The sequence below is a fragment of the Atta colombica genome, unplaced genomic scaffold (genome assembly GCF_001594045.1).
Source record: "Atta colombica isolate Treedump-2 unplaced genomic scaffold, Acol1.0 scaffold225, whole genome shotgun sequence".
Taxonomy (NCBI): Eukaryota; Metazoa; Arthropoda; class Insecta; order Hymenoptera; family Formicidae; genus Atta; species Atta colombica.
Window position 1 is genome coordinate 329565 of NW_017259322.1, and position 13404 is coordinate 342968.

Below are 13404 nucleotides of genomic sequence, written 5' to 3' on the forward strand. Positions count from 1 at the left end.
GGGAGAGAGAGAGAGAGAGAGAGAGAGAGAGAGATGTGTTTGCATCAAACAGACGTTATCGAGCACGTAATCTATCTGAATGGAATCGTACGCCGTAACCGCAATTCCGTCACATGTGGAAGCTCCAGCATAATGGTTATGTCGGGGGACGATTCGAATGGCATACGTATATTATATATGTGTATGCCACAATGGTAATCGGAGGGGTGTGCGGGACAGTGGGCACTTTGTGAGTCATGCGTCATCCATCTCGTGTTATGCGCACCCCTCTCGAGATCATCATCGAGATGTACGGGCCTTTTCTTCCACGTAGGGCACGAGGTTTGACCACGCTTTTCTCGCTTCCACGTAGGGGTACTCTGTATTTTTTTTAGCTGCCTCTGCTTACCCTTTAATTATGTCCCGACCGCTGTCCAGCTCGATGTGATATTGTACTTGAGTCGATCGTTGAATGTATAAGCTAGGCGAGTAAAGTTATGAAACATTGAGCAAAAGTTCGTAGCGCTACCTCATTTGTATCATATCTACAAGTTTAAAAAGAAAATCAACAGTTATACCATTCGAGAGCAAAGTTACAACTTTAAGAATGTTTTTTTTTTTTTTAATTGCGGTACGATAACTTTTAACGATTATAAACGATCAAAGTCAAAATACTCTTTTTACTTTATGCTCCTTTTATTTATTTCCGATTTTCTAGTGAAAACTTTAAGCTTTCACGTTCGAAAGTTAAAAATTTTCGCAAATTTTTTTTAACACGTGCCAAACTCCTAAAGTGAGAAAAATATTTTCCATTTTGTTCAGTTCGTAGTTTTCTATAGATCTATTTTCTGTGACTGAATCAATGTACACTTTTGGACCTTAAATTGAAATAGGTATGTTTGATATTTCTCGAAAGCGAGAAAGAGAATTTTAATCTAGTCTAGTGCAGGAACAGAAAACTATATATCTATAAAAATAATTACCAAACACAGAAACTCAAGAGACATAAGATGATCTTTTGAAAGTAGATATTAAGTTTCAAAATTTTTTTAACTTAAATTTTATTTATTTTTAACAAAGTTACAATTGTTTGAATTACTATGAATTTTTGTTCCATATCTGTATATTTAGAGATTTTATTTATATTTAATAAAGATATTTAATAAAGATTCTTATTTACATTTAATAAGAGTTTCTAGAAAAACTATTGACGCTCACTATTGACTAAGACATTCATTCAGTTTTTAATAGATTCTATTTCTCACGCTGTACAATCGCCACAGAAATTATTTTTTATTAATAACGCTTTTCACAAATCTTCGAATTTACAGTATTTAATTTAAAATTAAATAAATTTACAGTATCAAAAGCGCAATAACAACTCAATCTCTTGTGTTAAATATAATATCATTTTTAATTCCATGTGTATCGAAATGTAAATTCAATCCATTTCTATGGTTAATTTTGAAGTAAACAACTATGTTAATATATGCATTTAGTAAATAACTAAATTTGAATCAAATATAATACATTTTAAACAGTCAAGGTGGATCTTTAATGTTAAATAATTTTGATGTGAATTTATATATATCTATTCAATCCTGTAAATGTAAATCGTGCGCTAAATTTAACTTTTAATTTTGAAACGCAATCTTAACAGAAATAGAGTAGTAATATCACAAATTAAATTGACAAGCAATGTAATTGCACTTCAAGATCGAAAATTAAATTCGGCGCGCAATTTGCAGGATTGGATAGGTATATAAATTTTCACCAAATTATTTAAGCATTAAAGATTATTCAGTTTAACTATTTAACACTTTCATTTTTTATCTAAGACTTTCATTTGTTATATATTCATATTACGGTTTCAAAACGTACTCGTATTTAATAATGTTAAAATATTATTTATTATATATTGTTAATATATTTTTATTTTATATTGTTAAAACATTTTCTTGAACTAAATTGTTTCAGTTAATGATAGAATAGAAACAGTTGTGACCTATAAAAATGATTAAAAACTTAACTTAAAATTTGACATAAATTTAACAGTGTATGACTTGTCTTATATGCATGTAGTAAATGTATATTTCTAGACAGATAACTTTCCTTCCATCAATTTGGATGACTTTCCTAAAAAAAAAAAAACTTGAATGATTTATAATTTATAATTTGGTCCGAAAATACGCAATAGACATATGGAGTGAACAAGTTTGAACCTATAACGTAATGGATTAGAAAAAGAGAACTGATCACACTTTTTTAAACACGCCTGAGTAACGAACGAACAGGGGATGGGAAGGGGCATGCGATTCATCGGGATTTTGGCTGGACCAACCCTCGAGATTATTGCCACCCGATAATTCGTTCCGAGAGTGGCTTTCGAACTCGTATTTTATCTCGCGTGAACGACTAACGGCTGCGCCACCCGTTATTTGTTCATGACTGCAATATTGAAGTCAAATATCAATTAGAGTCAAACATCAACAACGCATTTATCAATTTTTATTTTGTATTTTGTGTGACCAATAAATAAATCCTTTTCAATGATAGTATTGTTGAATACGTTTATTTTATTAAATGTTTTATTGCTATAAAGATCTCAAATATTATTACGTGATTATTCTTCACGATGGCTACTGTGAATTAACGGATGGTTTAATTATTATTAAAACCACGTACTTTACGTAGAGTGATTTTTATTATATTATTTTAGTAATGTTGTTAGTCTGTTTGTCAAAACTGTTTACACGTTATAAATTAAATTTAAATATTAAATGATCTGAGTTTAATTTATACATATATAATACACAATTGATTTCAATATTAATTTGATGTTATTTAGTGCTATTTTTTCACATTTTTTAAATTTACGATATAGTTTACATCAGTAATAATTACCCAATTAAAGTTTGCTTATGCGAGCGCAATTTTTGTCGGAATACTTTTCGTTTTTATATATTTTTAAGATATTACGCTCAAAAGTAGGTATATTAAAATCGACAAGCGCAATCGTGATTAAATTACTGAAAAATATACAGAAGAGAGAGATTCGTAGTATATATTTTAAAACTTGCTGAGGAGAAAAAATTCTTCTGCGCATTTTTATTATTATCTTTAGAAATTATCTTAGAAAGATATACCATTTTATAAAATGCTAAAACGAAAATGGAATATTTTATGTTGATTTTATCTAGTTTTCGTAAATTTGATTTGGACCGTGAAAAAGTTAACATATTTAATTGAATACATAGTTTAATTATCGGAATAGTTGGTTATTAAATCCGAAAGATTTTTATCGAGATAGACTGCGATGCGCAACTTCAATGAGAAATCCGTGCACCGCGTAAAGTTCGAAATTACCGGCTAAACTGTGTGGAAATAAGCATACGTGCGATAGTATAATGATAGCTTCGTTTATGTAACCACTGCACATATTATAGGGCCGCGATGCAACGGTGGGGAACGAGAAACTTACACGGTGATGCTTTACTGATGTGCGTCGGCCGATAGCATCACCGCGCTCTCATTTAATCTCCACCCGGCGAGGAGAGGAAAAAAGAAGAAGCAAATGGACGACATATTTATATCATTCAATGTCATTATTTGCACGGTATTTGAGCGATCGCAGGTTCCTAATTGAATTATTTTTATGCAATTATCCATTACCTAATTCCTATTCCGAAATAAATAGTTTACATCTCAGCTTCATCACAAAATCATTTTGTTATTGTCGTCGAATAATTTGTACAAAAATTTTTTAATAATTTCGGGACAATAAAATGTAAAGTTAACTTCCTCGTCAAGTATCCACTCACATTCCGGTAAATTATTCATTCCAGAGTTTAACGAATCAACATACGGGGTTTCGGGGCTTAACGGAGCGATATAATGATCCGCCATATGGATAGGAAGCAAAGTGTAAATGACCGCAAATTATACGATTATGAATCAGCGCGCGTCTTCGATCGAAATCGGAGCGTGTCGATGTGGTTGTGCCGCACTTAAAACGTCAACGGACTTCAAAGTGAATTATATCACTGTGTATTGTGGGCGCGTGCGACATGTAAGTACCTCTAATTCTAATCCCATTGGCATATGGACGTACCGTTGAATAAATCGGCCGAGCGTGGACACGGGTGTCCACCACAAAAGGCATGTACGCGAATCGTTTTGCGTGAATTACATCGAGTCAAACTTTGCCTGAAAAACTAATTAGAGAATACCGGAGAATTAAAGAAGGAAGAAGTCGAGAGAATACGGAAATCCTGTATTTATTATCGCGTGAATAAAGTGAAAAGAAATTAATTAAAAGTAATAATTATGTTGAGATTAATGGATGATAAAGAATAAAAATTTCGACGTTAAGGATCGAATAGAAAGTACTTTGAAATTATTGTCAATCATTAATAAATAGAATAGTGCATAAAGATTACAATTATATTACTCCGGCTTTAAAGCTTTTTCGGTTTAAGGTTTTTGACTTGTTAATAATAATTAACGGATTTCTCGAAATCAAAATATGAGTTTAATAACAAAAAACTTTTAAATCAGCGCGGAAAATGGTTTAAAATTATATAACTTAATTATTTAATGCTCATTGCTTATATAAAACGTCAGTTTACACAAAACGAATGTTTTGGCTAAAGTTCGAGCCATTCTCAGCGTAACAATCAAAAAACGAAATAATACCTAACAAGTTATATTGAATTATGTTCATCTATTATTATCGTTTGTTATTCATCTTGCCACAGTGATGCAAGATGGAAAGGATTATAAAATTCTTCAACTCCATCAGTGTAAAATTGTTCACAAATAAAATTTTAAAAATTCTTTGTCGTTATACATTAAAAACTATAACTGAAATTGTAAAAACTATAACTGAATCAGTTATAATTTTAATGTATGACGATAAAAAATTTGTGTAATTTCGGTCAAGGAACTAACTTGAGTGCAATAATAGCAACAAGAATTGCTATTACGTCTTCGTTTCCGTTTCACTGTGGCAAAATGATAATAAAAGATGATGATGACATAATTCAACATAACTTGTTAGATCCAATTATTCCGTTTTTTGATCGTTAAGAATGGCTCGAACTTAGCAAAACGTGCATTTTATATAAACACTGACTAATGAGCATTAAATAATTAATATAATTTATATAATTTTAAACTGTGCACTGTTTTCCGCGCTACTTCAAAGCCTTTGTTACTGAACTTATATATTTTAAATGAATTGAACAATATAATATAGAGCTAAGAATCAACTCAGGATAGATCTGAATTGGTTCTTAGCCTTATATTATATTGTTTAATTTATTTATTTAGGAACCGTTATTATTTATTGAATTTTTATATTTTATATTTTAACTAATTAAAAATCGGATAATTATATTTATCCGATAAACGACAGACGAATTAATTCATTTACGTGACACGTGACTTCAATTAGTTCTCGTGTTATCGTCTATCTAATTGTGTCTCACCTAAGCCAATTAATCTTATATCTGACGTTAATTCGACCGGGAAGTGACCCTTTTCACGCACGTGACGGATACGAGAACGTTTTGCCAGGCTTACTCCCCGTATATCTTGATGGAAACCAGAGATAGGTAATCCACACCGCGTGTTGCACATTCTGTCCTCGCTAGTCTTCAGTATTGGCAACGTCATCTGCTTCGAAAAGCTACCTAGTATGATATCGTTATATATTGCCACGACCGCACATACAATCGCAGTACGATTTTGTATTTACGACGTTGACGAGCATTTGTATTCGATTCTCGTTCGTTCATTCGTATAATTTACATCCCTGCATATCTCCATGTCACGTTTTCGTCGGCGAATCGAAGTGTTGCCTGTAAGGATCGATTGTGCGATCATGCGATTCAACTCAAATTGAGTATAGAAATATGAGATATATAGACGAGCATCTTCATATTGTTGTTAAAACGTTCAATTGAAGAGCATCATCTTCATTAGAATTTAGGATATTCGAAAGAATTTAGGATAGAAATCTCTTTATAATTTTGTATGTACACTAAGAGAAAAAAAAATAGTTTTAACAGCTTTTAAATTAACAATTTTAAAATTTAAATACTTGCAACTAGTTTTACACAGTAATAAGAATTAAAGTAATACTGAATGGTATATTTTTATAATAGTATATAATATTTTTACAATATTCAGTATTACTTTAGTTCTTATTAAAATTAGTTACAAGTATTAGTTGAAAGTTATTAATTTATAGTTGCCAAAATTATTTTTTTCTCTCACAATCAGAATACAGCGAAGATTTGAAGAATTAAGATGCTTGTATACATTAGAATATATATACGTTAGAATACACAACGATATATGGAATTTCGGTTTAAACAGGATGCTCATGAAATTATAAATAGGATTCCGATCCTGAATTCAATCGCGAACCATATCTAAGGTGGATTTAATGGACTGGTTAATTGATTCCGAGTATTCCACGAGATGAGAACTTTACTAAAGAAGTTCTTCCTTTTGTGCTATTTTTCTGACTATCAGATTGATCATTTGGTATAGGGAATACATATACACATAAATGCATTTTCTTCGAGTGTACGGTGGCGATAATGCATTACACCGCGACGCTTTAGCACGATGAATCGGCAGCGAGTGTTCTCTCGAGTGTAGAATTTCGAGGGTGCCATTGAGAGATAGGAAGGACAAGAAGGAGAGAAAGGAGGCGTGAATGCTCTCTTTGTCGGGATGCAAATGTTAGCGCAATGCCAGCGGGGTTAGCGGCATTATGCCCGATGCACAATGCCGAAGTGCTTATAATAATGGTAATGAGAGGAGAAATATGGTCTATGCAAATGCAAGGATTTATAGTTGCCGTATCATTAGATATGGATAGAATCCTTGGATCTAGAAGCGAAATGGAGCCATTACGCAGAAATTAAAGTGTCTTTTAAGTTAATTATTTTTCAATCTCTTTCTTTATTAACTATTTATTAATCTGACGATATATTTAAAATATTTATATGTTTCAACAATGTATTACATTTCTGTGATTTTATGCAAGAATATTATGATTCGTATTCGGAATATTGATCGATTCTTATTTCTTCTGTTATTGCTGCGTCCCTGAGAGACATCTCTCTCGTGCATTTACGGGGTGTAGCGTATTTTTCCGACATTAGAAACCGGAGGTACGCGTCAACATGTACATATAGCCATGACATATGCTACCGTGCATATATCACGTCTCGACGTCAACCCCTCGAGCAATCGAGTCCTGGAACCCCCCGAAATTACGAGAGGGAGTCTGTTTATTATTTTTCTCTCCCTCTTGCCTCTTTGCACTCTGTCCAAACACATGACGCCACGCGAATGACAGTATTCATCCTTATTTAATTATTTTCTTTGCACTGTATATTTTCTAAAGATAAATAAAATAACCGCATTTTCAGAAACTCCATACGAATAAACAAGGAAGTCTCGAATTATGGTCGCGCTAGGCGGAATATGTTTCTCTTCTTATTCGATTCTTGCCTCGTATATCACTAGATATAAAAGGCCGGACTATGGTAATTCTGCGTTGCGACACGACCGGGTGTATTTTCCAGTATTCTGTAAGGCTGCATTGAAGTCTAGCATGTGGGTGTGACACAGATCGTAGATTGGTCGTTTTCTAGAATGATCTTAGATTTTGACTAAACATCCTGTTGTCATGATTGAGAAAGGTTTTATTCGAGTTTTATTTGCTTAGAAATTCTTTTAACTATTATTAATATTTACTGCTCCGATTTATTTTGGAAATGTGCTCGCTTGATTGACAAATGATTATCACAGCGTAGCGAATATTCTATAGCCGCATTTGCTGGCACACACGTTGCTTGATTTATTTATCGAGGGATAACGAACGATCACCTGGACGTTCAAAAATTGATCTTGGTGGTAGAAAAAAAACAGTATCGCTAATATAGATAGATCATAAATCATGGCAAACGACAATGACAACGTTGATACACTGCCGCCAACGATTTATCGATTCATCGAATTTTCATGCCGCCGTGATGAAATCATCGTTAATAAAGCAAGGGAGAGAGAATGTTTTAAAGTTGAAAGAATCTAAGAGAATCTTTAAAGTTTAAAGAAAATAATATTATTACTCTCTAAAAGTGAATCAGTGTATTATCTGCTACACTTATAACTGATGTAATTATCAGTGAATATTTACTGTTTTTCAGTAATAATACACTGATTCATTTTTACACTGAAAAAAAAGATTGATATTTTTATATGGCTGCAGCAATCAGTTTTTGATTGTAGCAGCAAATTTTTAATTGCGATTAGCCTATGTCAGTATATAAATTTCATACTTTATTATTTTATTCATGTACCGTTTTTATTCTTTCAACTCTGAAAAATAAATCGCATTAAAAGTACCGTACGTTGTACTTGTACGACAGACGGATTATCTATCGCATTTACACGAGAAACAGGTACACGTAGATCGGATTTCTATAGCTAGTTGCTCACTTATACAAAAGAATACCCTCACGTGTTCAACCCCTTTGCTGCACACAGCATTCGACCTCGAAAGAATCATAAAAACGGATCAAATGAATACAGGAATAAATTAAGAATAATTAAAATAACGAATAATTAAAATAATAATAATAAATAATAAATAATAATAATAAATAAAATTAAGAACGAATATCCATATCAATAACAAATTAGATTGTATTTACGGAGAATCTTTGAAAGTTAAAATAGACAAAAGAGATATTTTTTCAAGGGAGTAAAAGATGATCTGAAAAGCCATTTGGAACTAGACAGGGGAGATAAGAAACAATGATGAAAAAAATTTGGTCGCGCATCAATCATTAGACTATACGAATGAAGTCTCGTATATGTGTGTGCGCGTGTGTATGATGCGTATTAACATATTCATGCGTGACAAACTGCGCGCGAGGACCTCTCTTCCTGGACACATCTGTCTGTCAATCTCCGAGACCCCTTCCGCATCGTGAAAAGTGTGAAACCGGACGGACGAGACTGTTGAAAAAAAAAAGAGGGACATTCATTTTTTTTACTTTTCTCCCGGCGGTCTGATCACGTGCCCCAAGAGATGAGACTAAAATAAAATAAAAAAGTTGAATTTCGAAGTATATATTTAAACATACAGGGTGGGCCATCTAGTGTTTGGAATTTCAACTACGGTTATTTTGAGTTTGAAAGGCGTAATAACATTTATGACGTATCAGAAATTTAGTTTTTTGTTTGACATTTACGAAATGGGTCACTATAGCTTGAACAAAATTGGGAAATATTGAAAACTTACTTCCAAAGTGGTGAGTCTTCAACCCAAACTGTAAGAAATTTACGTGGAAAATTTGGTAGAAAAGAAATGCCTTCAACGCAGTTTATGGATCAATTTGTGAATTCGGCAAACTGGATCCTTATTGGATAAAGCAACTCGTTTACGTGCTCGTCCAGTAAGGTCAACCGAAAATTGCTGCTGTTGCTCATAGTGTACTTGAATAACCATCAACATCAACTCGCCATCGTTCTCAAAACTTGAACATTTCACGCACTTCTTTGAAAAGAATTTTGAATAAAGACCTCGGTAAATGACAATGTACTACCTTTCCAATAAAGCCATAAACTTTGAAAAATATTCATGCGTTTTTTTTTAGAGCCAAATTAAATTCCAAATTTTAAATGGCCCACCTTGTATATAGTTATTTATTTAACTTAAGTTACTATTCAAAATCTTCAAACAATGGTTAATTTTATACACCATTTATATAACATTTATACACCAAGTGAAATATAGGAGACCGAGTCAGAACTCAAGTCGCAATGAATAAGGTATCCTTGCATCTGATGATGATATTCTTTCGAGATCTACTGCGTGTCTGGATCAGAGCGCTGTATTGATCAGATAGATCGATTCTGACCTGTGGAACGGCCGATGTATTACGTAACGGAATTCATGAGGAATGCATAAGAAACATGTACACGTCGATCAATCGACGAAGACATACATACTACATTATTAGCACCGACATCATCGGCCAAGGAAAATCGATGATGTAATTAATTTATACATGTCTATATAATACGGTTATTATTTATATATAAACTTATGAAATATAATATAAAATTAAATAGTACAAATAGCACAATACAAATATAATCAATGCAAATAACTGTATCAATAAATCTTGAAATATAATTTCAATCGAGGTACAGACCGATATAATTTTTGTCTAAGTTACACAATTATATATCAATGAATTGAAAAAGATAGAACATTGTATTGTCTTATCGTTAATTTATTGAATACGGACGGAATTCTAAGTCAAATCACGTACGTGCGTTTCTTTGTACGCCTACATTCTAGTCGGCTGCATATTTTTGTCGAAAGTGATAAACCCGTTGTATCTATACTAAATAAAGACAGTCGTGCGATAACTTTCACGAGATAAAATTCTTGCTTGGGCCTGAACACAATTTATCGAGCAGTAATCGAGTCGCAGCGATCGCACGAATTCCCGGATCACTTTATTTGCCTATAATAGCACATCTCGCGATAAATCCGTAAATACAACTCTTTGAGATATATAAGACAGGTGATTCTCAGTTATATAAAAAAAAAACTTATCTTTTTTAAATTTAATAAAATGGTAAAATAATTGATTGAATAAATATGATTTTTGACGGGACTTGTGTTAGGCAATTTTTTAAAATATTATACAAATATTGTAGGCGTTTCACGAAAAAAATTTTAATTTTGATAGTATTTTAATTATACTTACATTAATAATAATATTTTAATATCCGTTGTTATATCTTTTTTGTAATATGCTGACACTTTTTTAGTTAATTATAAAAATTCATTGAAGTTTTGATTGCTTTCTACGGGATTTCGAATTGTCTGTCACTCTGTGTGCGCATTGCAAAATTGATTTTGCAACACGCAAGTGGCACGGCATCTGCCACGGAACTCGTTTGTCCGGTTACTTTCCATTCGCGGGTGCACTTCGGCTCGCGCTTGCATTGATCGCTCGCATTTTTTTTTTGTTTTGCTTTCCATAAACGCGCGAGGCTACGGAATATTAATCGTTTTTTGGCCGTGTCAGGACACTCCGAACGGCCGAATGCGGATAAAGAGTTCCATGACATCGTCAGCCTGTCATACATGACTTCGAGGTTGCTGTCAATTTCATAAACCTGAAATAAATGCTTTAAGCCTCGGTGCATCTCGTTAACATTTTTTAATTCAGAATCTTAGTTTCGTATTTGCATTTTGATACGAAAACGAATATGATTTTACACTCTTATTACTTGTACGCGAGCTTTTATTACGTTTCCGACTTTTATCCGTGGCCTACATTCAGATAATAATGATAAAAATAGAGATGCGATGTTACGGTTCTCCCTTCTATTTATTACATTTAATTGATTGTTATTGTTATACAAAAATACTCGTCATTTCGGATAAAGTTATCGGTATATTCCTTTTGAAGTTAAAAATAAGCTTTTAGAAGATTTTCTAATTAAATGTTACAGACAAGTGAAACTCTTGGAGCGTAATCTTCGTGAGTGTATGAGATTACGAACGTGATTATTAAAACGTTCATCCTGGCATGCGCTAATTTTTCCTTTGTTCGTCCTGCGACGCGCGTCCGGTTGCTTTCGGTTCGGAGCTCGTCATTCAAGCGTTTTATCAAATTAACTCGTTTAATTGGGCGCGTCCATTATTCCATGGCACCCACGGGATACGAAGAAACACGATCCTATGGGAAACATGCACAATTTCGTGTTGAATCCGTTGAATGACGTTAACTCTTCCATTTTTTTTACAAACGCAATACTTGTGTGATTATAAAGACCTCGAATTTTTTGAATGAAAAATACGTTGAAATTGGAGATAATTTTGGCTTCTGAAATGTTTCGTGTGTGTGTGTGTGTGTGTGTGTGTGTGTGTGTGTGTGTATGTGTGTGTGTGTGTGTGTGTGTGTGTATGTGTGTGTGTGTGTGTGTGTGCTTGAAATTAAATAATTTCTGTGTGACGTCAGAATTCTGTATGATATAAAAAATTTTTTATTTCGTTTGCTGTAAACACACGCCACTTATAAATTTGTAGCTATTTTTACACGCCATACATAAATTATTTAATTTAAAACGTTTTCGCAAAAAATTAAATTTTATCCGAAAAATTCGAGATCTTTATAATTCTGAATTATAAATTTTTTGCTAAATTGTTTACGTCATATTGAAAATTACTTTGATACTGAAAATGCATTTGAATGATATTGATGTGTAAAGATAAGAACGAAACAAAAATGTCCGCGAAATTATTCATTATTATTTCAATCGCTCACTTAACGGGTGATCTCGTTTGCGTAATAATCGGCTTGGGAATAGAAAAGGACAATGGCAGCCACGGCGAAATACACGGCGCGTCTGTACATATCGACAGATATGTACAGATGATACAAACAATAAATAAATAGCACTCGCAATGAGATTGTCTTATCCATTGAGAGAAAATAAATATCAGCATTAATTGAAAAAAATGCTGACTGATGAATTGCAATTGTTCAATCTAGCGTGTGTGTGTATTGAAATTTATTTTGCTATTGATGCTTAGATACATTAAATTGATATTATTTACATTAATAGCGAATTCGATTGGACGCACTTCAGTGCGTACTGGTGAACATTAAAGCCATCGTCCACAAAATAACGTAAAGATATGTTTGTAAAAATCGATTAAATCCTGAAATACTCAATATATTTTATTGTAGTATATTAAATATAAAATATATATTTTATAATTCGAAATATTTGCATTTCACGTCAAATTAAATCAGTATAACGGCTTCAATATACGTACTAGTGCTTCCAATTGAATTCGTCATAAATTGATTTGTAGCAAATTTTGTAGTAAAAAATGAAAAATTTTCTTCGTGTACAAATTTATTTAGTACCAGACTGCAATTATATGTTGCAATCTCCATTCTCTTTTTTTTTTTTCTTGAGTCGAGCGAGGACAACGCAATGAGTCTTAAAGGAAAGGATGTCACCGTCGAGACGTCGTCATCATTGCGATCCGAAAAAGTCCGCAGCTGTTATCGCCAGATGTAACCGCTCGTTTTCGATTCAGCTCATTCCAGCTTCATTTTCATTTAGAAGACATCTCGCATTAGGAACTAGATGATTTAAGACTTGAACATTCGACTTGAATAATGTTTCCTGATGATCGTTCCCACCTCAAACGTTATTTAGTTTTAATCTTTAATTTTAACTTATATTTTAACCTTTATATTTTAATCTTTAATTGTTAGCCTCTCATATATAATAAATATTTATATAATTTCTCCTCTATAAAGTAAATATTTATTATATATATTATATATAATTATTTTC

The 13404-nt window shown here is 32.7% G+C and overlaps 1 protein-coding gene across 2 annotated transcripts in view; it reads left to right on the forward strand.

Moving 5' to 3' along the window:
• Positions 1-13404, forward strand: part of LOC108688123 (rap1 GTPase-activating protein 1-like) — a 98763-nt gene that overhangs the window by 32735 nt on the left and 52624 nt on the right. The gene's annotated exons all lie outside the window — the stretch shown is intronic.